Source organism: Hypanus sabinus, chromosome 9, assembly GCF_030144855.1.
Source record: "Hypanus sabinus isolate sHypSab1 chromosome 9, sHypSab1.hap1, whole genome shotgun sequence".
Taxonomy (NCBI): domain Eukaryota; kingdom Metazoa; phylum Chordata; class Chondrichthyes; order Myliobatiformes; family Dasyatidae; genus Hypanus; species Hypanus sabinus.
This window is the reverse complement of record NC_082714.1, coordinates 68,529,441-68,555,250: the sequence shown is the minus strand read 5'-3', so window position 1 is coordinate 68,555,250 and position 25,810 is coordinate 68,529,441. Positions and strand designations below refer to the sequence as shown.

General features: G+C 40.9%; 1 protein-coding gene across 3 annotated transcripts in view; it reads left to right on the top strand.

Annotated features, from left to right (window-relative positions):
- The window catches only part of pld6 (phospholipase D family, member 6), a 194,752-nt gene that overhangs the window by 1,304 nt on the left and 167,638 nt on the right, over positions 1 to 25,810 (top strand). The window lies entirely within an intron of this gene.

Sequence of the window (25,810 nt, the reverse complement as noted above, 5' to 3'; positions counted from 1 at the left end):
ACAGGGTGGAGCCTCACAACCCCAACTCTAACCTAATCACAGGACAATTTTTTACAGTGGTCAATTAACCTACCCTGGGAGGAATCCAGAGCCTGTGGGAAAACCCACACGTTCCGTGAGGAGGAGGTAACAGACTCCTTGCCAGAATTGAACTCTGAACTCGCGTGTTGACCCAAGTTGTCATTGCGTCCTGCTCACCCTGCCAGAAAAGGTGTGCAATTTGGTAAAAGGTGTCGAGGGAATTGAGAAGGAAAACTAAAACAAAATGAGAGTAAACTATTGAGAAACACAAAAGCTGAATTTCTATACTTTAGAAATCAAATAGCTAGCAGGAATAAAATGGGGAATATTAAAATTTAGAGCCAGTAAAATCAGAATAAAAGATCCCAATCCATTACTGCTTGCCATTTCTGGTAACTTTCTTTGCCTTTTCCTTTGATTTAACTTTTTTTCTTTTGTATGGACCACTGTTTGTGCTTTTATTGTGCCTTAAAGGAATTTTGTTTTGCAAGTAATGTTATTTCTGCAAAAGCTAATCCTAATTTACTACAGCCACTGGCCTTCATACTTTCGCAGTAGTCTTGGTTAGATTTAAATTTCTATATTCACCGACTCTTTAAATCACTGCTGTGCCAGACGGAACTGGACAAGAGAGGTCTAGGGTACCTTTCTCGGGAGGTCTCAAGATGGCGCTTATGGAGTGAGACAGTTTTAGGCTTTGCTCCAATCCTTTTACATTTTTCTACCTACAATCACCCCTAATTGACCTCTGTCTATACCTATTCTAAAGGGGTTGATATTTATGAATTTTTTTCGACTGTTTGAATTATTTTTCACCTCGTTAAAATGTCTAAACCAGGAGAACCTAAGGAATTGAAACTCGAGAAAGAACCGTTAACTTTGGAAGCAATTGCGAAACTTATGGATGAGAGACTTGAGAAAGTGGAGAATAAACTAACTCCAAAGCTTTCTATGTTCAATGAAACTTTAAAGACGGTCAACGCAAAACAAATCACTCACACTGGATTCTCAACAAGAAGAAGCAAGAATTTTAGCTCTCGAAGATGCTGCTCGCCAGAGAGATTGCAAAATTGAAATTCTGGAACAGCAGCAATCTTCGACTTCTCAACTGCTGGATTGTTATAAATCTAAACTTACTGATCTTGAAAACCGGTCTTGAAGACAGAATCCCCAGATAATTGGGCTTCTGGAAAATGTTGAGAAAGGTGATCTGAATGTATTAATAATTCTTAAATAATTAATTAATGCTATCAAGCTGATAGTATTACCCGAATTTTTATATTTATTTCAAGCATTACCAATTTTCATTCCTAAATCTTTTTTTTGATATTATTGACTCCAAAGTATCCTCGTATGTGTGGCAGAATAAAAATCCTAGATTATTTAAAAAATATTTACAGAAGCCCAAGAAGGAAGGAAGTTTTACTACTGGGCAGTTAATATTCGATATTTAACATTTTGGATGCAAGAATCGGTTATAGTACCTTGCCCACAACAGGTAAATTTGGAGATTAAATCTGTACAAGACTTTCCATTGTTTTCTATTTTAGGATCTTCGCTTCCTTTTACTTTATTTAAATTGAATAAACAAATAACTAATCCCATAGTTAAACATACATTGCGAATATGGTTTCAATTTCGTAAATTCTTTGGCTTGAATAAGTTTATCTTATCAAGCTCTATTTAACTTTTTTTCGACCCTCTTTTATGGATCAAGCCTTTGTGTTATGGAAAACAAAAGGTATAACATGTTTTTGTGATCTAATTTTAGATAGCAGTTTTATGTCCTTTGAACAGCTATCCAATAAATATAATTTGCCTAAAACTAATTTTTTTTAGATACTTGCAAGTTAGAAATTTCTTGAATAATATGTTAGTCTTTTCCAAAATTATGTCCAATGGACATTACGGAAAAAAATTTAGCTCTGAATCCTTGCCAGAAGGGTTTAGTAGCCATCATTTATAATATGATCATGAAAATACAGCCAGGAGTATCAGGGAAAAATTAAGAAGGAATGGGAAAAAGAACTTCTCTGTCTTATACCCACAGAGCAGTGGGAGAAAATTTTACAATTAGTCAATTCTTCTATTTGTGCTAAACATGCCCTAATACAATTTAAGGTTGTACATAGGGCTCACATGTCCAAGGATAAACTTGTTCGATTTTATTCTTATGTTAAATCCAACCTGTGACAGGTGTCATTCTGAAGTCGCTTCATTGACCCACATGTTCTGGTCTTGCCCTTGTTTGCAAAATTATTGTAAAGATATTTTTGGTATTATTTCAATAGTTCTGAATATCAAATTGCGACCGCATCCTATTACTGCAATTTTCGGTTTACCAATGGTGGATAATAGTTGCTTATCCCCCCCCCCCCCACAGCCCAGTGGATGATTGCATTTGTTACATTAATGGCTAGAAGATCTATCCTATTGAATTGGAACGAAATTAATCCTCCAACTATATTTCAGTGGTTTTCTCTAACTGTTTCTTGTTTGAGTTTAGAAAAAATTTAGAAGTGCTGTCTTTGACCCTTCAGTTAAATTTGAAGAAATTTGGAGACCATTTATTCAAAATTTTCATATGAGCTAAATTGACTTTTCCTAAACCTTACTTTTGTTATCCCTAATTATTTGGATGGAGGTGCGGAGTTTTTGAAGCTACTGTGTATATTTGATATAATGCAATGGCCCATGTTGGTTAGGTTTTTCTTTTTTTTTGTGTTTTTAAAAGTTTTCTCCATTTTTTATAACCACTATGAGTTTGGGAGGTTATATATGGATTATCATCTATTTGTATTTATACCTTAACCTATTAATTATGTACTCTCAAACTCTTTATATTCATTTTTCATTTATATTTGTTTAAAATTGATAAGATTTAAAAAAGAAAAGGATACCTTTCTCGGGGGTGAAGGGAGTTCAGAGAGGAGTGACTAGAAGGACCCCACTCAGGTTGAAGAGACCATCCCTGCGATTCCAGCTTAACTCACTGCAGGAGGCACACTCACTTCCTCCTGAATATCCACATTCAGCTCCCTGTTCTACAACCCACAACCATTCACTTATGTTATCCCTTCCTACTTTTCACCTTTCTTGTGTTCCTTTTGCTGCTTGCACATACCCCACCTCACTTCCTACAGCTCCTTGGTGACTCAACTCCTATCCCTGCACTCTTGCCCTGTCAGTGGCCCTCTCCTCAATCCTTATCCACTTTGGGTGTACTTTACCATCCAGACTGCGGGTCCCCGATCTCTCTCTCAGGAGCTCTGATTGGGTACCAAAGACTGGCTGTCCATCTCACTGCTCTATATTTATTGTGCCCATTAACAATGTGTCTCCATACACAAAAAAATCTGACTGCATTTGGAAATGCAGTGCCCCTTCGTGATTTTCATCCTTCTGAAGCATTCTTTATTGGTTGCTTAATAGTCTACAGTATTAATAAAGTAACTAAAACACCATGTAACTGTGGGCATAAAGTCATCAGTTCTGCAAATATTTTACTGATGCAAATGAGGCATTTTTCATTCCATAAGGACCAATACATTCTTCATTTTTTGCCAAGAAACCTATTGGCATGCGAGTATGATTTGACAAAGGTCCATACTTATGTGGAGGTAAAATAATGTGCCAAATCATTTAACTTATTTGATATTTAAAAATACTTGGCAATTTAAACATAATTGCAGAGTGCATCATACCTTTCTTGGGAGCCAACAGAGAGGCTGTAAAGAGAATTTAAAATCACAAGTGATATAATTTAACTTGAAATCAGGGCCATATTTCAGATTATAGGAATATCACTGAAGTATGAGTTGACTGTGCTCGGTGGGGAAATTGCATTAAAAGTTACGACAGTAAATTATCAGTAGCTGATTTATATTACCTTAATCAGCTGTGATGTTTCTGCTGCTGGACTGCTGAGTCATCAGCCAGGTCCATCCATCTTCAGATGTTTCATCCCTTATCCTGGAACATCCCTGGGATGGTGGGACAGCAGAAGCTGATCAAGCTACCCCCGACGGTCAGACATTCAGCTACTATCGTCCCTTCGCAGCCAGAGCCAACTGGATGCTCTCTGCTGCTTGGGCCATGGTGTTAACAGCTCTCTTCCTGGTTCTCCCTTGTATCCCTAAAGCTGCCATCATCTTCCAGCATGACATGGCAGGAAATCCTCTTGCCCCCAGTTTGACAGGGCAGTTCCACGTCTGCCAGCCCTGCCATCTGCAGTCCGCCATCAGGTCTTTGTACCTCACAAGCTTCCTCTTGCGAGCCTCTTGGCATCGGGTCTCCCATGGTACTGTTACTCTGACAATAGTAGAAAGTCTAGTCGAAGTGTGGTCTCTACTACTGGTGGAAACACCAGCTTCTTTCGAAGATCGACCTTCATCTCCCAGTCTTTTGCCATGCTCAGGATACTGTCTCTACAAACTTGTTTGTTGCTGCAGCATGTTCCCTGGTCCTGATGAAGTTGTTGAAGTTTGGTTGGCTGTCCTTTTTGTGGTCCTTTTATCTCTCTGTTTCCAAAATGTGGGCGAGTGCTCTCAAAACCTGGTTGTGTCTTCATCTGTACCTTCCCTGGAAAAGGGCAAACTGGCATGAGGAAAGAATATGCTAGATGGCACATTAGGTCTTCTGTTACTCCCCGGTTCCGCAGGTTTGATGGAGTTGGTGATACATCATACACAACCCTCAGAACTGGATTTGGGAAGATGTATATTTCCATGTCATCCCATGCTCTCTGTTCTGTTTCCCCACTTCGTCCAGGTCCCTTGACTCCCCATCTCCACTGCTCGCACATATCTAGCCGCCGCCTCTTTCTTCCTTATCTCCTGCTGGACCAAGTGCTGTCTGGCCTCCCTCCACCTGGTTGTCGACTCACATCACAGGCCTTGTCTGCCCTTAACTCTTCTGACAATGTCTCTGTGGTGAAGTCGGGACTCTGCTTCTTCTACCGCCTCTGCTGCCTTGCATTTACTCCTTGTCTGTATCTTGACTCATGCTTCACTGACCTTGTTGTTTTTGGAGTCTTTGAGGGTCATGATGAGGCCTACTTTCCTTGACTTAAATTCCTTTATGACTGAGGAGAGAGGCAAACGGAGCTTGGCTGACTTGCTGTAGAGCCCTATTGAAGAGAAGCATTTTAGAAACTGTCATCAAAAATTTTAGACTGAAGAAATTACTGTACTTTGTCCCACATTTCAAATGAAAATATGTAGATTGGTAAGTTATTGTTCCTACTTTATAAATGTGCAGTAGAATTTGTAGGGGGGGGGAAGGGTGGGGGAATGGGGAGGGAAGAAAAAAATAAAAACGGGTTGGGAAAAAATGGGTGCTTGAGGATTACCACGGATCCAGTAGCTGAAGACACTGTTTCAGTGCTGTATCTCTCTGATGTTATGAGGCTAGAACCATCATTGTCACACAGTAGCAAGACTAATTTGGTAAATTGGGACCAAGGTAGTTATAATGAAAGGAAAAAAAGAGTGATCAATGAAATAAGGCATAAAAAAAACTTCAGTTGATGTAGAAGAAGGAAATATTACCAAAAGTTAAAATGTTGGCAAAGACTAATATTTTGAGGAGCAAGAAAACAAAAGTGAAGTTGAACAAATTCCTTCCATCTTAATGGAAAAGGATACATAAAAGCTAGTAATATTGGGGTGCTATGGCATTGTAGTGGTTAGCATGATGCTATTACAGCTTAGGGCTTCAGAGTTTGGAGTTCAATTCCAACACCATCCGTAATGGATTTTGTATCTTCTCCCTGTGGAATGTGAGGGTTTCCACTGGGTGCCCCAGTTTTCTCCCATATTCCAAAGACTTGCCGGTTAATTTGTCATTGTAAATTGTCCTATGACAAGGCCACAGTTAAATAGGTGGGTTACTCGGCAGTGTGGTTTATTGGGCTGGAAGGGCCTGTTCTGCGCTTTATCGCCAAATAAATAAAACAGAGTTGGACTACAATTTGGGCTACATGTGCTGCTGTCTCTCTACAGACCCTAATGCCATTCTGTCTCAATTTCCAGCCTCCCATTTGGCCTGTTGAGTCTACTCTGGCATTCCATCATGACTGATTCATTTCCCTCTCAGCCCAATCTCTTGCCTTCTTGTATCCTTTTGTGCCTTGCTACACACTTTGGATTCCACCACCACTGGGAGCATCTCATTATCTTGTTCACTCCAATGTGTCCTGAGGAGTGTATCTGCTGTGCCAGATAAGGAAGCAATGTAGTTGGACCTACTAAGTCTGTAACTAGTGTCATAATCACTGTATAATTTCCATCCATATAACCATATACCAATTACAACATGGAAACAGGCCATCTCGGCCCTTCTAGTCTGTGCCGACGCTTACACTCACCTAGTCCCACTGGTCCGCACTCAGCCCATAACCCTCCATTCCTTTCCTATCCATATACCTACCCAATTTTACTTTAAATAACAATACTGAACCTGCCTCTACCACTTCTACTGGAAGCTCATTCCACATAGCTACCATTCTCTGAGTAAGAAATTCCCCCTCATGTTACCTTTAAACTTTTGCCCCCTAAGTCTCAAATCATGTCCTCCTTGTTTGAATCTCCCCTACTCAATGGAAAAAGCCTATCCATGTCAACTCGATCTATCCCCTTCATTATTTTAAATACCCCTATCAGTCCCCCCTCAACCTTTTACACTTCAGAGAATAAAGACCTAACTTGTTCAGTCTTTCGCTGTAACTTAGGTGCTGAAACCCAGGTAACATTCTAGTAAATCTTCTCTGTACTCTCTCTATTTGATATCTTTCCTATTATTCGGTGACCAAAACTGTACACAATACTCCACATTCAGCCTTACCAATGCCTTGTACAATTTTAACATTACATCCCAACTCCTATACTCAATGCTCTGATTTATAAAGGTCAGCATACCAGCTTTCTTCCCCACCCTATCCACATGAGATTCTACCTTCAGGGAACTATGCACCATTATTCCTAGATCACTCTGTTCTACTGCATTCTTCAATGCCCTACCATTTACCATGTATGTCCTATTTGGATTATTCCTACCAAAATGTAGCACCTCACACTTATCAGCATTAAACTCCATCTCTCATTATTCAGCCCACTCTTCTAACTGGCCTAAATCTCTCTGCAAGCTTTAAAAACCTACGTCATTATCCACAACGCCACCTACCTTAGTAGCGTCTGCATACTTACTAAACCAATTTACCACCCCATCATCCAGATCATTAATGTATATGGCAAACAACATTGGACCCAGTACAGATCCCTGAGGCACACCACTAGTCATTGGCCTCCAACCTGACAAACAGTTATCCACCACTACTCTCTGGCATCTCCCATCCAGCCACTGTTGAATCCATTTTACTACTTCAATATTAAGACCTAACGATTGAACCTTCCTAACTAACCTTCCGTGGGGAACCTTGTCAAAGGCCTCACTGAAGTCCATATAGACAACATCCACTGCTTTGCCCTCATCAACTTTCCTTGTAACCTCTTCAAAAAATTCAATAAGATTTGTCAAACATGACCTTCCCATGCACAAATCCATGCTGACTATTCCTAATCAGCCTCTGTCTATCCAGATAATTATATGTACCATCTCTAAGAATACTTCCCATTAACTTACCCACCACTGACATCAAACTGACAGGCCTATAATTGCTAGGTTTACTCTTAGAACTCTTTTTAAACAATGGAACCACATGAGCAATACGCCAATCCCTGTTCTTAATGACATTTGAAATATTTCTGTCAGAGCCCCTGCTATTTCTACACCAACTTCCCTCAGGGTCCTAGAGAATATCCTGTCAGGATCCAGAGATTTATCCACTTGTATATTCCTTAAAAGTGCCAGTGCTTCCTTCTCTTTAATTTTCATAGTTTCCATAACTTCCCTACTTGTTTCCCTTACCTTACACAATTCAATATTCTTCTGCTTAGTGAATACCAAAGAAATGAAATTGTTCAAAATCTACCCCCATCTCTTTCGGCTCCACACATAGCTGTCCACTCTGATTCTCTAAGGGACCAATTTTATCCCTCACTATCCTTTTGCTATTAATATAACTGTAGAAACCCTTCAGGTTCATTTTCACCTTACTTGCCAAAGCAACCTCGTACCTTTTAGCTTTTCTAATTTCTTTATTAAGATTCTTTTTACATTCTTTATGTTCCTCGAGCACCTCATTTACTCCATGCTGCCTATATTTATTATAGATCTCCCTCTTTTTCAGAACCAAGTTTCCAATATCCCTTGAAAACCATGGCTCTCTCAAACTTTTAACCTTTCCTCTCAACCTAACAGGAACATAAAGATTCTTGTACCCTCAAAATTTCACCTTTAAATGACCTCCATTTCTCTATTTCATCCTTCCCATAAAACAAATTGTCCCAATCCACTCTTTCTAAGTCTTTTCGCATCTCCTCAAAGTTAGTCTTTCTCCAATCAAAAATCTCAACCCTGGGTCCAGTCCTATCCTTCTCTATAATTATGTTGAAACTAATGGTATTGTGATCACTGGATCCGAAGTGCTCGCCAACACATGTCCGTCACCTGACCTATCTCATTCCCTAACAGAAGATCCAACACTGCCCCTTCTCTAGTCGGTACCTCTATGTATTGCTGCAAAAAGCTAACCTGCACACATTTCACAAGCTCCAAACCATCCAGCCCTTTTACAGAATGGGCTTCCAAGTCTATGTGTGGAAAATTAAAATCTCCCACAATCACAACCTTGTGCTTACTACGAATATCTGCTATCTCCTTACAAATTTGCTCCTCCAATTCTCACTCCCCATTAGGTGGTCTATTATACACCCCTAGAAGTGTTACTACACCTTTCCTATTCCTCAATTCCACCCAAATAGGTTCCATAGATGAGCCCTCTAATCTATCCTGCCAAAGCACCACTGTAATATTTTCTCGGACAAGCAATGCAACACCTACTCCTCTTGCCCCTCCGATTCTATCACACCTGAAGCAACGAAATCCAGGAATATTTAGTTGCCAATCACACCCCTCCTGCACCCATGTTTCACTAATAGCTACAACATCATATTTCCAGGTATCAATCCATGCTCTAAGCTCATCCACCTTTCTTAACAATGCTCCTAGCATTAAAATAAATGCATTTAAGAAATTCTCCACCTCTTCCTCTGTTTATCCCTAACGATGTGATCAACTGTATTATCTTTTTCTTCCTTCTCTCCTACATCTTCGGTCTGAGCACTTCCCTTCTCTATCACCTGCCTATCCTCCGTCACACACTATCGACAAGCTTTCTCTATTTGTGAACTAACCTCCTCTCCCCTAGTCACTTCAAATTGATTCCCACCCCCAAACTATTCTAGTTTAAAGCCTCCCTAGTAGCCTTAGCAAATCTCCCTGCCAGGATATTGGTCCCCCTAGGATTCAAGTGTAACCCATCCTTTTTGTACAGGTCACACCTGCCCCAAAAGAGTTCCCAATGATCCAGAAACTTGAATCCCTGCCCCCTGCTCCAATCCCTCAGCCACGCATTTATCCTCCACCTCATTCCATTCCTACTCTCACTGTCACATGGCACAGGCAGTAATCCTGAGATTACTACCTTTGTGGTCCTTCTCAACTGCGTTCCTAACTCCCTATATTCTCCTTTCAGGACCTCTTCCCTTTTCCTACTTATGTCATTGGTACCAATATGTACCACGACCTCTGGCTCCTCACCCTTCCACTTCAGGATATCTTGGACGTGATCAAAAACATCCCGAACCCTGGCACCAGGGAGGCAAACTACCATCTGGGTCTCCTGATTGCATCCACAGAATCGCCTGTCTGACCCCTAAACTATTGAGTCCCCTATTTCTACTGCCTTCCTCTTCCTTTCCCTACCCTTCTTGAGCTACAGGGCCAGACCCTGTGCCAGAGGCACGGCCACTGTTGCTTCCCCCAGGTAGGCTGTCTCTTCCCCCCCTCCCGCCCCCCCAACAGTACTCAAACAGGAGTATTTATTGTTAAGGGGTACAGCCACTGGGGTACGCTCTAGTACCTGCCTCCCGTGGCCCCGGTGTGACCACCTGCCTGTAACTCCTCTCTATCAACTCCTCACTCTCACTGACGAGCTGCAGCTCCAGTTCCCTAACACAGTCCCTTAGGAGCTGCAGCTCGGCGCATCTGGCGCAGATGTGGACTTCCGGGAGGCTAGGGGACTCCAGGACCTCCCACATCCGACACCGAGAACAACAAGCTGCCCTCACACTCGTACTTCCCCTTTCCTCAATAACAGGAAAAACTGAAACCTACTCCTACCTTGCCTTGCTTTGGCCTAAGCCCATTGAGCCCAAGCCCTTAAGCCTTCACTCTGCTCCCGGCTCACTCCACTACCCACAAACGATGCTGCCCACTATATAAGGCTGTGTCCTTTTTGAATCTTCCCCGCTTCACTGCCCACCATCACACGCCTGCGCAGTCCCGCTTCTCAACTCCGATTAGAATAAGAAAAATTCAAGATGGCTCCCGCTGCGCTCCCGTTCTGATCCTCTGACTTCCTTCTCCAAATGAAAACCGTTTCAGGATTTCTGCCCTTTTATAACCACTTTTTTTAGAGTACTGAGTTTGAATCTTGAATATATTGTACAGTGTGTGATAATTCAAATTTGTTTCTGTAACTGTTCTGTTGGTTCATCTGCTTTCTGTACTTCTAATTCTTTGATTTCTTTTACTACCTTTATCACTTCCAACTCGCTTTTTCACAATTTCGCCTGCAAATGCATTTCCATAGCTTTCCATTGTATTCCTTTTGGAGTGGCAATCAGCCACTTCTGATGGCAATTGTATAACATACATTAGTTCTTTACAAGCTAGTCATTCTTGATTGGATGTCTGCAGCCATAAGAAATCCCCTTTGCTTCTGTAAGTTTCCAAAGTTGTGAACGACTCCAAAGATATTGCAAATCTGTGTAGATGTTAGCTGATCTTCCTTCTGCCATCTTAAAGGATTCAATGAGGGCTTTCAATTCTGCCTGTTGTGCAGCAATACCAGGAGTCATACTTTCTGATGAAACCATAGCCCATCCAACCTTTCAGACTCTTCTTTAATCATTGAGAGCTATGTGTGTTGAATCAGCTATGGGTCTAATAGAAGCATTTTTCTGTAATGGTTTGCATCACCATGGCATGTTATTGTCCTTGTACAGTAATATCCTCATAGTCCTATGTGCCCAATGACAATAGTGTAGCTGAACTCACCAGACCTGTTCATTGGATGATATTATGTGCCTCAAGAATGATAGATTATTTGACCATTTATCAGTCTTTTCTATTTCAGGTGGTTGATGGAAAAACCATCTGTCTCCTTTCATGGAGCTCATCTCCAGATCTGCATGTCTTCACTTATAGTCTTTATTTGGGGCTTGTCATATGGCTGCCAACATCCTATTGTTCCATCATTGCCATCCTCACATAAACCACTAGGGGTCACTGTAGTTAGTCATGTGCAGGGGTCAGCAACCTTTACCACTGAAAGAGCCACTTGGACCCGTTTCCCACAGAAAAGAAAACACTGGGAGCCGCAAAACCCGTTTGACATTTAAAATGAAATAACACTGCATACAACGTTTTTTTTGCCTTTATGCTATGTATAAACAAACTATAATGTGTTGCATTTATGAAATTGATGAACTCCTGCAGAGAAAACGAAATTACATTTCTGCATGCAACAAAAACATTTTGAACTCCGAAAAAAAGACGTTGGGTTGAAAGTTACTTTTAAGTAAAATATTCAATGTCTATTTGAGTCCTTCTTGTATTTATGAAAAACGCCGAACTTAAATTTTCCGCCAGCAGCAAACCAAAAATAACGTCAGCCAGCTGTCATCCTGAAAAATGAAAGGACTATTTCACTGAACAATGAAAAAATATGAATATAAGTAAAATAATAGGCAATTAAAATATTTATCATACTTGGTTAATGGGATTTCTGCTCCTGGACCTCAGCGCACAGCGTCTGCACATCAGGGCTGTATGATGTCACCTTCATCTTTACACAGGATCGCAAGCTGTCATCTGTGAGGTTTTCAATATCACTCCATTTGTGTTTCTGAGCAAGAACGGCCTTCTGACGGGCAACATCTTCAAGGTCTGCTGTCAAGCGTCTAAACTTGGACACCCATATGTCTTTGTCGGCTATGTCGGCCAGTTCCATCTCAAGATCAGGTTGACTCACACCTGCCAATGCAGTCGTATTCAGTAGGGAAGGATCGATGCTTAAGGGAGTGACCGGGAAGGATAATGTGTTTTTTTTCCTCTCTGAACTCACAGAAGCGTTTCCCAAACGATGTTTGCATTGCGATGATTGCAGAATGTAAATACTCCGAAATTATCATGTCGTGACCTTGTTTGAACTCTCTCAAATTGGGGAAGTGAGACAAAGTGCCTTTCTGTAAATCTCTGGCAAGCACTGTCAACTTGCGCTCGAATGCCAAAACATCCTCCAACATGTGCAGGGCTGTACGTCCTTTCCCCTGAAGAGCTGTGTTCAGCGTGTTCAGGTGCGCTGTCATGTCTACCATGAAGTGTAGCTTTTCCAGCCACTCTGGCTGTTCCAGCTCAGGAAAGGTGAGCCCTTTGCTGCCCAGGAAAGTTTTCACTTCTTCCAGACACGCGACAAAGCGTTTCAGCACCTTCCGTCTGGACAGCCAGCGATAAAAACACGTTGTAGCGGTGTCAGTAAACTGCAGTCAAAGATAGCTTTATTCGAACTAAACAGCCTTGCTTTTAAGCCTCCCTCAACCCAGCCCCCATGGACGCAGATGCTGCAAAAGACGCGTACTCACAAACCCCCGTAGGCTATCTCCCTTAGCCGGAATGCTGGCTAATTGTGAGCCGTTTCGGATGTGGCAGGAAATGTGTCGCTACACTTAGGTTGTACAAGATCACCATAATTACATTTCAAAAGCTAACAAACTAACATAAAATACGTTTTAATTAAATACTGACCAATTATTTCCCAAAGCCACAGGGAGCTGCAGCACAGAGGTGAAAGAGCCACAAATGGCTCGGGAGCCGCAGGTTGCCGACCCCCGGTCATGTGCATCGCGTAATTACTGAGGTCAGATGATGGTGCTGCTTTGGAGGACTGTGATGTCGGGACTGTATCCTGTGGAGGACTGCCACTAGTGGAGCACCCACTTGAGAGCCCAGCTGGGTTTTCTTATATTAGTTCAGTTTGTCCTTGAGTGTCTGCATTTCAGTCTGATTACACTGGTTCTGTTGTTTGCTTGCTTAGTGAATGAAGACATTTGCTCTTTATAATTTGTACTGTCTTATCCTGTTTTTGTAGTTTATCCCAGTTTTCCTTTTCCTTTATTACTTGTTCTATAAACATTTCAACTGCATATTTGATCTTCAGACTTTGCTTGATCTCATTCCAATACACATACTTGATTTTCTAGCTTAGTACGTTCGCGTTTCTTTAACTGATACGATTGCTAATGTTTTTTCCTTCAGGCATTCTCTAGATCTTACCCCATGCCCTTTTAATTTTGTCTAGCAGCCAAATTTCATTAGATTCAACACTGAAAACATTGCTCTAATTTCTTCATTAGTCTGGTCAAGTAGAAATACTAATATTTTATTGTGCAGAGCATTTAATTTGTGCTTGCTTTTACCTTCAACTTGTACAATCTGATGATACTAATTTTACTGCTACTCCACCAGCATGTATTGGGTACTTAAGCTTGTACCAATTTTTGTCATGCAGAACACTTAATTTGTGCTGGTTTTTATCACTAGATTGCAACCAGATTTCATTTTATACGCATTTAACTTTACCAATAGAGAGCAAATTATAATAGTTTTCCTTCACTCTTAACACTTCAGATGGTGTATTGCAGCTAGAACTAGACAATTTCTATGCAATAGAAAAGCAAGGTGGAAGGTCTTGCCTCCTATTAAATATATACAGTAAAGCTTTTCCCTTCATCTGGGATCCTTCAATGTCCTTAAATCTTTGCAACCATTCCTGCCAACTATGCCAAGGTGTTGGATCCTGATGCTTTTGCAATCCAAAGGTTTTTCAGAATTCAAGAATTAGGCGTAAAGCTTTTGCTTATGATTGTTTTATTAGCTATTAAAAGAGTAAAGAAGAACAAGATGAAGTGTTGAGCAAACAAGAAAAGACCAGACTAAAAAGTAGTAGTCTTCTCATGCTCAGATAAAATTGCATTGATTACAATTAACCTATAAAATAGCCAGATTTATGCAGCATGATGACTGCTGCTAAAAACTAACAAGTTTCTAGAAAAATACAGTAGCAACTGTACCATAATTACTGGGAAATTCACTGAACAATTACATGCATATGGGCTATTTTCGTCACAAAGATTCCATTAAGCTGGGAAGTTTTTGTTATTTTGTTGTTTGTCCTTCGTAGTCGAAGATGACCACGACTTCTGTCAGGTGGAGGGTTTGTGACAGTGGGTCTGGAGGTGACTGGTAAGGCCAATCTGGGCCCTGAAAGCTCGCCCACATGTGGGACACATGAGGGTAGGTGCTGCAGTGGAAGTGGAGGTAGCTCGAGCCTTGCACGCGGCGAGTTTCCTCTGAACCTCTGCGGTGCATCTGATTTCTGCTGCATACGCTCCTTTAGTGGTCCTTACTTACTACCAGGTTGGGCGGTCCAGAGCAAGCGATTCCCGGCTTCTCTGGAAAGTATGTAGCAGCAATTTACAAGGAAGTTGCTGTGACTTGGACTGAGTTACAGAGAGAGGTTGAGCATACTGCGGCTGTTTTCATTGGAGAGTTGGAAAACAAGGGTGATCTCAGAGATATTAAAAGAACCATGATGGATATAAATAGAATCAATGTGTTGTCTTTTTCCCAGGGTTGCGGAATCAAGGTTCAAGGTGGTGGGGGGGGGGAGAGAGGAACCTGAGGGGTAACATTTTCACCTGGAGGTTGATCAGTATATGATAACTTTAGCTATATTCTGGTATTCTGGCCCCTTGCCTGTGGCTAAGGACGTTTTAAATACCTCTGCCATGGCCCCAACATTTTTTCCCCTAGCCTAGCCTCCCACGAGGTCTGAGAAGGACACCTTGTCAGGCCTTTTGGACTTACCCACCATAATTTACTTGAAGAAAGCAAGCAGCACATCCTCTGTAATCTGTATATGGTCCATGACTTCAGTGCTGTTATGACTTGGTTCAGTAGACTCTGTCCATCTGCTGAATGGATACGGATGCAAAAATACTCCCTTAAGATCTCCCTCTCTTTCAGGTCCATGCGTAGATGACCACGCTAATCTTCAAGTGGACTGATTTTATCTCTTGCTATCTTTTTGTTCTTATATCTCTAGAATCCCTTAGGATTCTCCTTCACCTTTTCTGCCAGAGTAACCTCTTGCATTTCTTTAGCCCTTCTGATTTCCTTCAAGTATTCTCTTGCATTTCATTTACTCCTGAGCACCTCATTTGTTCCTTGCTGCTTATATCTGTTGTGCAGTCCCCCTTCTTAACCAGGGCCTCAATATTTCTCAAAGACCAAGGTTCCCTAACTTGTTATAAGACCATAAGTTACAGGAGCAGAACTAGGTCATTTGGCTCAGCAAATTTCCTCTCCCATTTTGTTGTGGCTGATCCATTTTTCATCTCTGCCCAAATTTCCTGCCTTCTCCCCGTATCCCTTCATGCACTAACTAATCAAGACACTATCAATAAAAACGCAAAATGCTGGCAGAACTCAGCAGGCCAGATTGCATCTATGGGAGGAGGTAGTGACGACACCTCGGGCCGAAACCCTTCATCAAGACTCTATCAATCTCTGTTTTAAATATGCCCAATGACTTGGCCTTCACTGCTGCCTGTGGCAGTGAATTCTACAGATTCACCATCTGGCTAAAGAAATTCCTCCTAATCTCCATTCTAAATGGATGCCCCTCTTCTGAGACTGTGTCCTCTGGTCTAGACGTCCCCCACCATAGGAAGCATCCTCTCCGCACCCATTGTCAAGGGCTTTCAACATCTTTCAATATTCAATAGATTTCAATGAGATTTCCCCGATTCTTCTGAATTCCAGTGAGTACACGTCCAGAGCCAACAAACATCCTTCAGTTCTAGAATCATTTTTGTGAACCTCCTTTGAACTGTCTCCAATGTCAACACATCCTTTCTTAATAAGGGGCTCAAAATTGATCATAATATTCCAAGTTAGGGCTCACCGATGCCTTCTATTACGTCCTTTGTTATATTTTAGTCCTCTCAAAATGAATGCTAATATTGCATTTGCCTTCCTCACCACTGACTCAACCTACAAATTATTAACCCTTAGGGTAGTGGTCGCCAACCCATCGATCGCGATGGACTAGTTGATCTTTGAGACTTTCCCAGTAGATCCCAAAAAAAGATGAAAAATAAATGCACAAATACTGTTGAGAGATTGCTTCCGGGTTGTGGGGTTTTAGTTCTGTTCTTTCTGCCCAGTGTGCATGCATGTAGCTCCCCCGCACTACACAGTGTAATTCAGTGGTCCCCAACTACCGGGCCACGAGGAAATTATATGAGTCAGCTGCACCTTTACACATTCCCTGTTGTGCCCACTGTTGAACTTGGGAATGAAGGACTGATGACCTTCGGTGAGGTCATCAGTCGCCGAAATGCAGTGACACCCTCGCGCTGGGGATCACTAGTTGGCCTCAGGCGGCTAGCGGGAAGTGCCGTCACTACTGCCCTGGAGCGCTGCCTCTAAACCTGTTCACCACACCAAATATTTGTGGGGAACCTGGTGCTAAAATATTCGCAGACGACCTAATTCAGGCTCAGGGTTTTGTAAGTATCAGAGCAGCTACCTCGCTGCGATCTACTGAAACAAGCTTTTGTCGGCTGATAGATCCTACAAGGGGGGCGGGCGCTCTGTCGCACTCCTTGCTCAGTCTGGACTGTGAGAGCGGCACGGGGACCTCGGGCCCTGATCTCGTCCTCTCACCCCACCCACGACCAGCTGCACCTAGCCAAGGCATCTGGTGGCGGGCGGGTGGCTGTCTAATGAGGCATTGAAGCCCTCAGAACTGCTTCGGTACCTTGAGTCCAAACACCCTGCAATTAAAGACAAACCCACTGAGTTTTTTCAGCAGGAAGAAACGTGAGCAGCGCAGGACAGAAGCTAAGTGCTGAGAGCTGCGAAAACTAAACTACGGAATAGACTGGACATAAGGAACCTGCTCCGAATATCGCTGTATTCCCATCGTGTTTAACACCCCCCCCCCCCCACCCCGTTGGCTGGTCTGCAAGAATATTGAGAATATTGTCAATATTAAACTGGTTCGCGGTGCAAAAAAAGGGTGGGTACCCCTGGTGTTTATACATTATTTCTACTTCCGGGTTGCGGCGTTGGTTTTACTTCTGGTCTTTTCTGCCTCGGTGCGCATGTGTGTAACTAATTGATCTGGGGGTTGATCTTGCCTTTTACTAAGGCTGAGGTAGGGGATCTTGAGCTTAAAAAGGTTGGTGCCCACTACTTTAGGGAATCATGCACGAGGACACCCAAGTTGCTTTACACTTTTTTTTTGAATTTTCACCCCATTTGGAAAATAGTCTCAGCTTTTACTTCTACCAAAGTGCATGACCATACCCAACGCTATTCCATCTGCCACTTGGTTGCCCATTTTCCTAATCTGTCTAAGCCCTTCTGTAGCACTTATACTTCAACATTACCTGCCCCTCCACATATCTTCGTATCATCTGCAAACTTGGCCACAAAGCCATCAATCTTGTCATCTGAATTATTGCTATATAACGTAAAAAGAAGCAGTTGCAATACAGACCTCTGTTTGAACACCACTAGTCACAGGCAGCCAACCAGAATAGGTGCCCTTTATTCCACTGTTTGCCTCCTACCAATTAGCCAATGCTCTATGCATGATAGTATCTTTCCTGTAATACTGTGGGCTTTAACTTGCTAAGCAGCCTCATGTGGGGCTCTTTGTCAAAGGTTCTCTAAAAATCCAAGTACACGACATCCAATGATTCTCCTTTGTTGATCCTGCTTATTTCTTCAAAGAATTCTAACAGATTTGTCAGGCAAGATTTTTTCTTAAGAAAACTATATTGTCTACAGCCGATTTTTATCATGTGCTTCCAAGTACCCCAAAACCAGATCCTTAACAATTTACTCCAACATCTTCCCAGCCACTGAGGTCAGACTTACTGACCTATTATTTCCTTTCTTCTGCCTTTCTCCCTTCTGAAAGAGTGGAGTGACATTTGCAATATTTCAGTTGTCCTGACCATTGACTCTTGAAAAATCATTCTAATACCTTCACGATTTCTTCAGCTGCCTTTTTCAGAACCCTGGGGTGTGGGCCATCTGGTCCAAGTGACTTATCTACCTTCAGACCTTTCAGTTTCCCAATGGCAACTTCACCCATTTCTGTCCCCTGACACAGTCGAACTTCCAGCATACTGCTGGTGTCTTCCACATGAAGACTGTTGCAAAATAATTAGTTTATCTACCATTTCCTTGTTCCCCCATTAATAACTCTCCAGAATCATTTTCCATTAATCTGATAGCTATTCTTGCCTCTCTTGTTAGCCTTGTGTCTTATTAAAACAGGAACATAGGAACTCTCTGCACTTATTTCACTTTTGAGGTTCTCTCAATTACCAAGCATTCCTTTGCCAGAAAACAACCCATCACAATCCACATACTTTCTGATGTGATCAAAATGATTTTCTCCAATTTAGAATCTCACCCAGAGGACCGGACCAATCCTTCATAATTACCTTGAAACTAATGGAATCATGATCGCTAGATTCAAACATGTTCCCCTACATACACTTCTGTCACCTGCTCTATATCATTCCCTGATAGGAGACCCAGTGTAACACACTTTGATTGGGACCTCTATATTCCTAAAATAATTTGACAAACTATCCCATCCAGCCTTTTTACAGTATGGGAGTCCCAGTTAATATGTGAGAAGTTAAAATCATCAGCTGTCACAATCTTACTTTTCTTGAACTGTCTGCTGCATCTCTACAAATTTGATCTTCTAAGCCCCACTATTGGTTGGTCAGTAATATGATCTCATTAACATGGTCAGTAGGGTAAAGTTTTCAGCTAGTGTCAAATCTTTTCATGGCATCTTGGAAAGGGTCAAAATAAAAAATAACAGAATTATCAAAAGTTACTTCTGTTTGAATCAGTGTCCGTTGGACCAAACAGATAACATGACACATATGCAGCTGATGCTATTTAAAAACTGTCCACTCTTAAGCACAGTGTAGTATCTAATGGCCACACAACTGCATGCGACTGAGGCTAGTTTAAAAACTGTTCGGCACCAGTCTGCAGTGGCAAGGTGACCCAGGTAAACAAAGGGAATCCCAGCTACTTTCTCGATTAGTTTTACTTCCTTAAGAGTTGTTCCAAATATGCAGCTACCCCAATTGACCTTGGGGAGGGACGCACGCACACATACACATGCTCCAAATCCTTGTAAATCCTTATTCTAAGAATCTTCAATAGCTTCCCACCAATAATGTAAGACTGACTGGTCTATATTACCAGGGTTATCCCTGTTACCTTTTTTGAACAAAGCACTAACATTTGCCACCTACCATTTTTCTGAATCTACTAACCATTCTTCTGAATGTACTACTATGGCCATCTCCAAAAGCCCAGCAATCTCCTGCCTCACTTCCCGTAGTAATCTGGGTTATATCGGATCTGGCCCAGGGACTGACCTATCCTAATATTCTTCAAAATTTTCTTAGCATCCTCTTTATTAACATTGATAAGTTTCAGCAAATCAGCTTGTTCTGTGTTCAATGTAGGTGAACGGTGAATTTATTATAGTCCTCTCCAACCTCTTACAGGCATATGTTTTTCTCTTTCATTCCAATTGGTCATATTTTAGTCATTCTCTTGTTTGTAAGCTCCTTGACTTCCCTGTAACTCTATAGAGCACCATATGATCCTTAATTCTTAAACCTACGGATTCCTTGAAAGTGGCATCACAGGTAGATAGGGTCATAAAGAAAGCTTCTGCAGCCATGGCCTTTTATAAATCAGCCTACAGAATACAGGAGTTGGGCTGTTACATTGAAGGTGAGGTCAACTGTAGAGTGCAGTTGTGGTCACCTACCTACAGGAATGATAGCGATAAGATTGACAAAGTACAGACAAGATTTACAAGGATGTTGCCAGGACTTGACAAACCCGAGTTATAGGAAAAGGTTGTATTGGTTATGACTTTATTCCTTGAAGTATTGGAGATTTGGTAGTTGTATAAAATTGAAAGGTGCAGATAGGGTAAATCCATGCAAGCTTTTTCCACTGAGGTTGGGTGAGACTAGAGCTAGATGTCTTGGGCCAAGGGTGAAAGATGAAGTTTTCAAGGATAACCTGAGGGGGAACCACTCAAAAGGTGGTGTAAGATCAAGCTACTGGTAGAAGTGATAATGGGGAATTGGATAAGTATATGAATGGGAGTGGTATGGCAGGCTATGGTTAAAAGTTTATGAAGAGATTATCTTTTATATAATGTCAAAAACAAATATCAACGGAGAATCGATCTACAACAAGCTCAAAATGTATATTGAGGATAAAAGTATTCTGATTAGAAATGTGATTTCTTGTGAAACAGATGGAGCACCACATATGACAGGTTGCAATGCAGGTTTAGTGGCATTTATGAAAAAAGAAATTCCAAGTCTGTTTGCAATCCATTGTGTAATTCATCATCAGTGTCTCTCAACCAAAACCTCAGCCAGTGGCTTTTTTCAAGCATGACTCTTGTAATCTGTGCCATCAACAAAATTGAAGCTTATCCATTAAATAGCAGAAGATTTCACCAGTAATGCCAAGATAGTGATGAAGAGTTTATACACTTGCTTCTTTACACTGAAGTGTGTTGGCTGTCAAAATCCTGCTGCTTAAAATGTTTCTTTAAACTTTTTGATACTGGTTGAATTTTTGCTCAAAGTTGACAAGGGCATGGGAAATATGATTGAACTTCTGTGTGGGGATGTGGCATACCGAGCTGATCTGTATGATAAAATGAACATTAAATATGAACTGCAGGGTGAGAATTTCAAATTAATTTCAAAGTGTCCATTTTTATTGGAAAATAGGAAATGCATAAGAAAAACATTGGGAGAAGAATGTTCTCACAGTTTCTCCACATGGAAAATATGGCGCACTTTCACAGACAGTGATTTGCAAGAGTACTGCTTACATCTGTGGTCATTGAAGAAGGATTTTCAGAATTGGTTCAAGGATTTCAATGATCTTGAAATCCTGGACTGGGTAATTAACCCATTTCTTTACAAAGTAGAAAAACAGGAAGAGAACTTGCAAGAAAAAATTATTAAAGTTCAGAATTAAGAAGAAACAAAAATGCTTTTCAAAAATGTCAGCTTTTGTGGTAAACGGCTGCACAGTTATATAAAGTTTCCTGGTCTTTGGAGAAAGGCCAACCTGCTCTTCATTACATTTCCATCCCTACCTTGTTGAAAGGTGCTTCAGTACAGTGAGCTACATGCTCACAAACAGAAACCGCTTGGATATTATTACGCATGGGGACTTGTGGCTTTTGCTGTCACAACTTGAACCAGATATTTCAAGTCTTGCTAAAAAACCATTAAGCTTAAGGATCACATTGATATTGAAGCTGCTGTACAGTGCACAAGTACTGTGTTAGCTAGGTTTAAAGACATAAAAATTCAGAATTAATTTTTTCATGTTAGCATATGGTAGACATGTATTTTACATTATGGGGGTGCTGGAAAGTTTATTGCTCCCAAGAGACTGTTCGCTAGTATGAAGCTGCTTTGGGGGAGGGGATTGGGAAACACTGCTCTATTCTGAGGCTGTATTCTCTGGTCCTAGAATTCCCCCATCATAAGAAACATCCTCTCCACACTCTGTTTTAGCCTTTCAATATTCAATAGGTTTCAATGAGATTTCTCCCTCATACTTCTAAACTCCAGTGAGTATGCCCAGAGCCATCAAACACTCCTTATCTGTTAAACCGTTCATTCCTAGGATCATCTTTGTGCACCTCCTTACAGTGTCAGCAAATCTTCATATTGTACGCAAATTTGGTCAAAAAGCCATCAATTCTTTCATCCAAATCATTGATATATAATGTGATTAAAAAGCAGTCCCAGCACTGACCCCTGTGGAACATCACTAGTCACTGGCAGTCAACCAGAAAAGGCCACATTTATTCCCACCTTTGCCTCTTGCCAGTCAGCCAAGTCTTCTAACCATGCTAGTATCTTTCCTGTAATACCATGGGCTCTCGTTAGTGCAGGTAGTCCCCGAGTTACGAGCGTCTGACTTACGGACGACTCGTACTTATGAACAAAGGAATGAGAACGCTGTCCGCCATTTTAAGTCAGATCATGATACCGTCTGCCATTTTAAGTTGTCGCCGTTGACACTGTGAGTGTTTAACTTTGTATTTGGCTTAAATTTTTCTTAGTAAGATTCACCCTGACCCAGCCCCCCCCCCCATTCCGGTTGGCTGGTGGCACAGTGAGATCAGTGCCGCGCTGGAGAACAGAGGTTCCTGAGTTCGATCCAGTGACAGACCACTCCTGTGCTGGGTTGATGTCGATCCAGTGACTCCCATATCATCTGTGCTGGGTTGATGTCGAGCTCACAACTCGACCTTATCAAAAAACACTGCCACCTCCAGTTTAAATTCCCATGCGGAATACTGTGCAGGCTGAAATACCCAAACCCAGCACAACCCCCACTTGTCCTAGTGTGGTGGTCCTTAGGACCCAGCGGAGCTTGGGACCCACCACCTGCAGTGTTTCTGTTCTATTGACGGGAAGCAATCGCGATTGAAAAAAAGTGGAAATTATAAAGCGTTCGGAAAGAGGTGAAACGCCATTGGTCATTGGAAAAGTGTTAGGCTACAATGGTCAACGATCGGAACAATTAAAAAAAATTTTTTTTATTGAAGTTCATCATCAAACAAACATTTTCCTAAGATGTATTTCAGACATTGTACATATATATCATATAATCATATATATCAGAAATCTCCACTAAGTATTTATCTGAGGTATACACTTATAGAAAAGAGTGGAAAGAAAAAAAAGGAAAGAACTATGTACAAGTAGGGAGTGATCTCTTTTTTTACAACATATTGATTTGTGAGAATAAAATCAGGCCTATGAGGCATTATGTAGTTAAACCATTTTTCCCAGTATGAATCAAATTGTTCCAGCTTATGATTACCAGATGCTGTTATCTTCTCCGTTTTGTAAATGTCCATTGTAATTTCCATCCATGTATTTAAAGTAGGGCTCTCCTGTGATAACCATTTCCTAGTAAGAGTCTTTTTACCAGTCACCAACAGTATATTCATTAGATATTTATCTCTTTTCAACCATTCTTGAGGTATATATCCAAAATATATGGTCTTACTCTCCAAGGGTATTTCACATTTAAAGATGTCTTGTAGGGCATTGTGTATCCCCCTCCACTAGTTTTTGATAACAGGGCAGTCCCAAAAAATATGATAATGATTTGTATTTTGATTTCCACAATTTCTCCAGCAAACAGGGAGGCTACTATCATAATGGGATTTCTGAGAGGGTGTAATATCTTATCAAGTTTTTCCATCCAAACTCCCTCCATTTCTATAAACTGGTACACTTCCATTGATACCTCCATATTGTCCATTCTTCCTCAGATATAATTATCCCTCCTTCCTTCTCCCATTTTGTTTTAATGTATGAAGTGGAATGTGTTTTAAGATTTGACAAGCCCTTATACATGCTTGAAATAATTTTACTACCATTATCTGAATTAAATGCTTTTCTAAGTAGCTCTATCAAGCATGTATTTGCCTTGGTTACATTTTTAAGTGTCTTATTAACATTGTATCTGTAAATACCGATGTTAAAAAAAATCTTGTTTTTCTAATAAGTGTTTCTCTTTAAGCATTTCAAAACTGAACAGTGTTCCTTCTTTCATTATGTTGCAAAGAACTGTTATTCCTTTAGCTGTCCAGTCCTTAAATCTAGCATCCAATTTATTTGGTGTAAAATCAGTCATATGCACACCATTTAAGAATTGAAATATCACCCTCTAGATTATATTCTTTTATAGTAGTTTTCCACATTTTAAGAGTCAATTTCACCCATGGGTTATCAATAGTATTTGTGTACCTTTGCAGGTTGTTATCAGCCAAAATTGCTTGTATGGGGATGGGAAGTACCCGCTCCTCAATGTTTTTCCATTGAGCGTCATATGATGGGTTGCACCAACATATCACAGCTCTCAACTGTGCTGCAAGATAATAATCTCTAAGAGAAGGTAGGCCCCATCCTCCCTTTTCCTTTGCTAATAGCAAAGTTTTGAGATGAACTCTAGGCCTTTTACCCTGCCAAATATACCTTGATAACATCTTGTTCCATTCATTGAATTGATTTTGATTAATCTCTATTGGGAAGGTCTGAAAGAGTTATAACAGTCTGGGCAGTGTACATTTTAATAGACTCAATCCTTGAACTGAGACTGAAAAAAGGGATCTGGTTCCATCTTGCCACATCTTCCTTAATTTTTTTTATATAAAGGCTGATAATTACATTCTGATAATTTTCTGATAATTTTGCCAAATGACTCTGTGTGCCATGCCCAGGGATATCTACTTTCAATTTCTCTTGGCTATAGTAATATGAAAGTAATTGGGTTTTATCTATGTTGATCTTGTATCCTGATAATTGACCATATTGTTCAAAGGATTGCATCAATTTAGGTAAAGAGTATGTTGGTTGCCCGAGATAGATCAAAATGTCATCCGCATAACAAGCCAATTTATGCTCTGTCCCTTTAATAGTAATTCCCCTGATATCTTCCTTTTGTCTGATGTATTGAGCTAATGGTTCCAGATATAACGAGAAGAGTAGCGATGACCATGCACAACCCTGTCTCGTGCCCCTTTCTAGAGTAAGACTATTTGATAAATATCCATTGATTTTAATCCTAGCAGTAGGATTGTCATATACTGTCTGTATAGTTTTAATAATTGTCTTGGAAACCAAATCTTATGTAAAACTCTGTAAAGTAAATTGCAATTAACCGAATCAAATGCTTTTTCAGCATCCACGCTTATCATTATTGCTTCGATTTTTTTTTGTATATGATCCATAATGTGAAGTGTCCGTCATATATTGTCTTGTGTCTGGCTTTGTCATATAAAACCTGTATGATCGTTACGTATCAGTATGGGTAGAAACTCCTCTAATCGTTTGGCCATGATGGAGGTAAATAACCTATAATCTACATTAAGAACGGATATTGGTCTAAAATGACCTGCATTCCATTTTATCCTTGCCTTCTTTCGGTATAGCTGAGGTTATCGCTTCCTTCCAACTGGGTGGCATTTGTGCCTTTTTTAGAGCCCAGTTTAGTGTGGGGAGTGAAACAGGAATTAGCTCATTTTTAAATTCTTTGTACCACTCTGCTGTATACCCATCTGAACCTGGTGACTTGCTTAATTTAAGCCTACTAATTGCAGCTTTTAATTCAACTTCAGTTATGTCAGCAGTCACCATTCTATTTTGTTCTTCGCTTAAAGTGGGTAACTAGAGAATTCCAGAAGGTGTCAATTTGGGTTATGCCGGGAACATATTCCCTGGAACTTTGGAATATGGAGTTTTGTAAAACACTTCAAAAGCTTCTTGAACAACACACACACAATGGGTGAACACAGCAGGCCAGGCAGCATCTATAAGGAGAAGCACTGTCGACATTTCGGGTCTAGACCCTTCGTCAG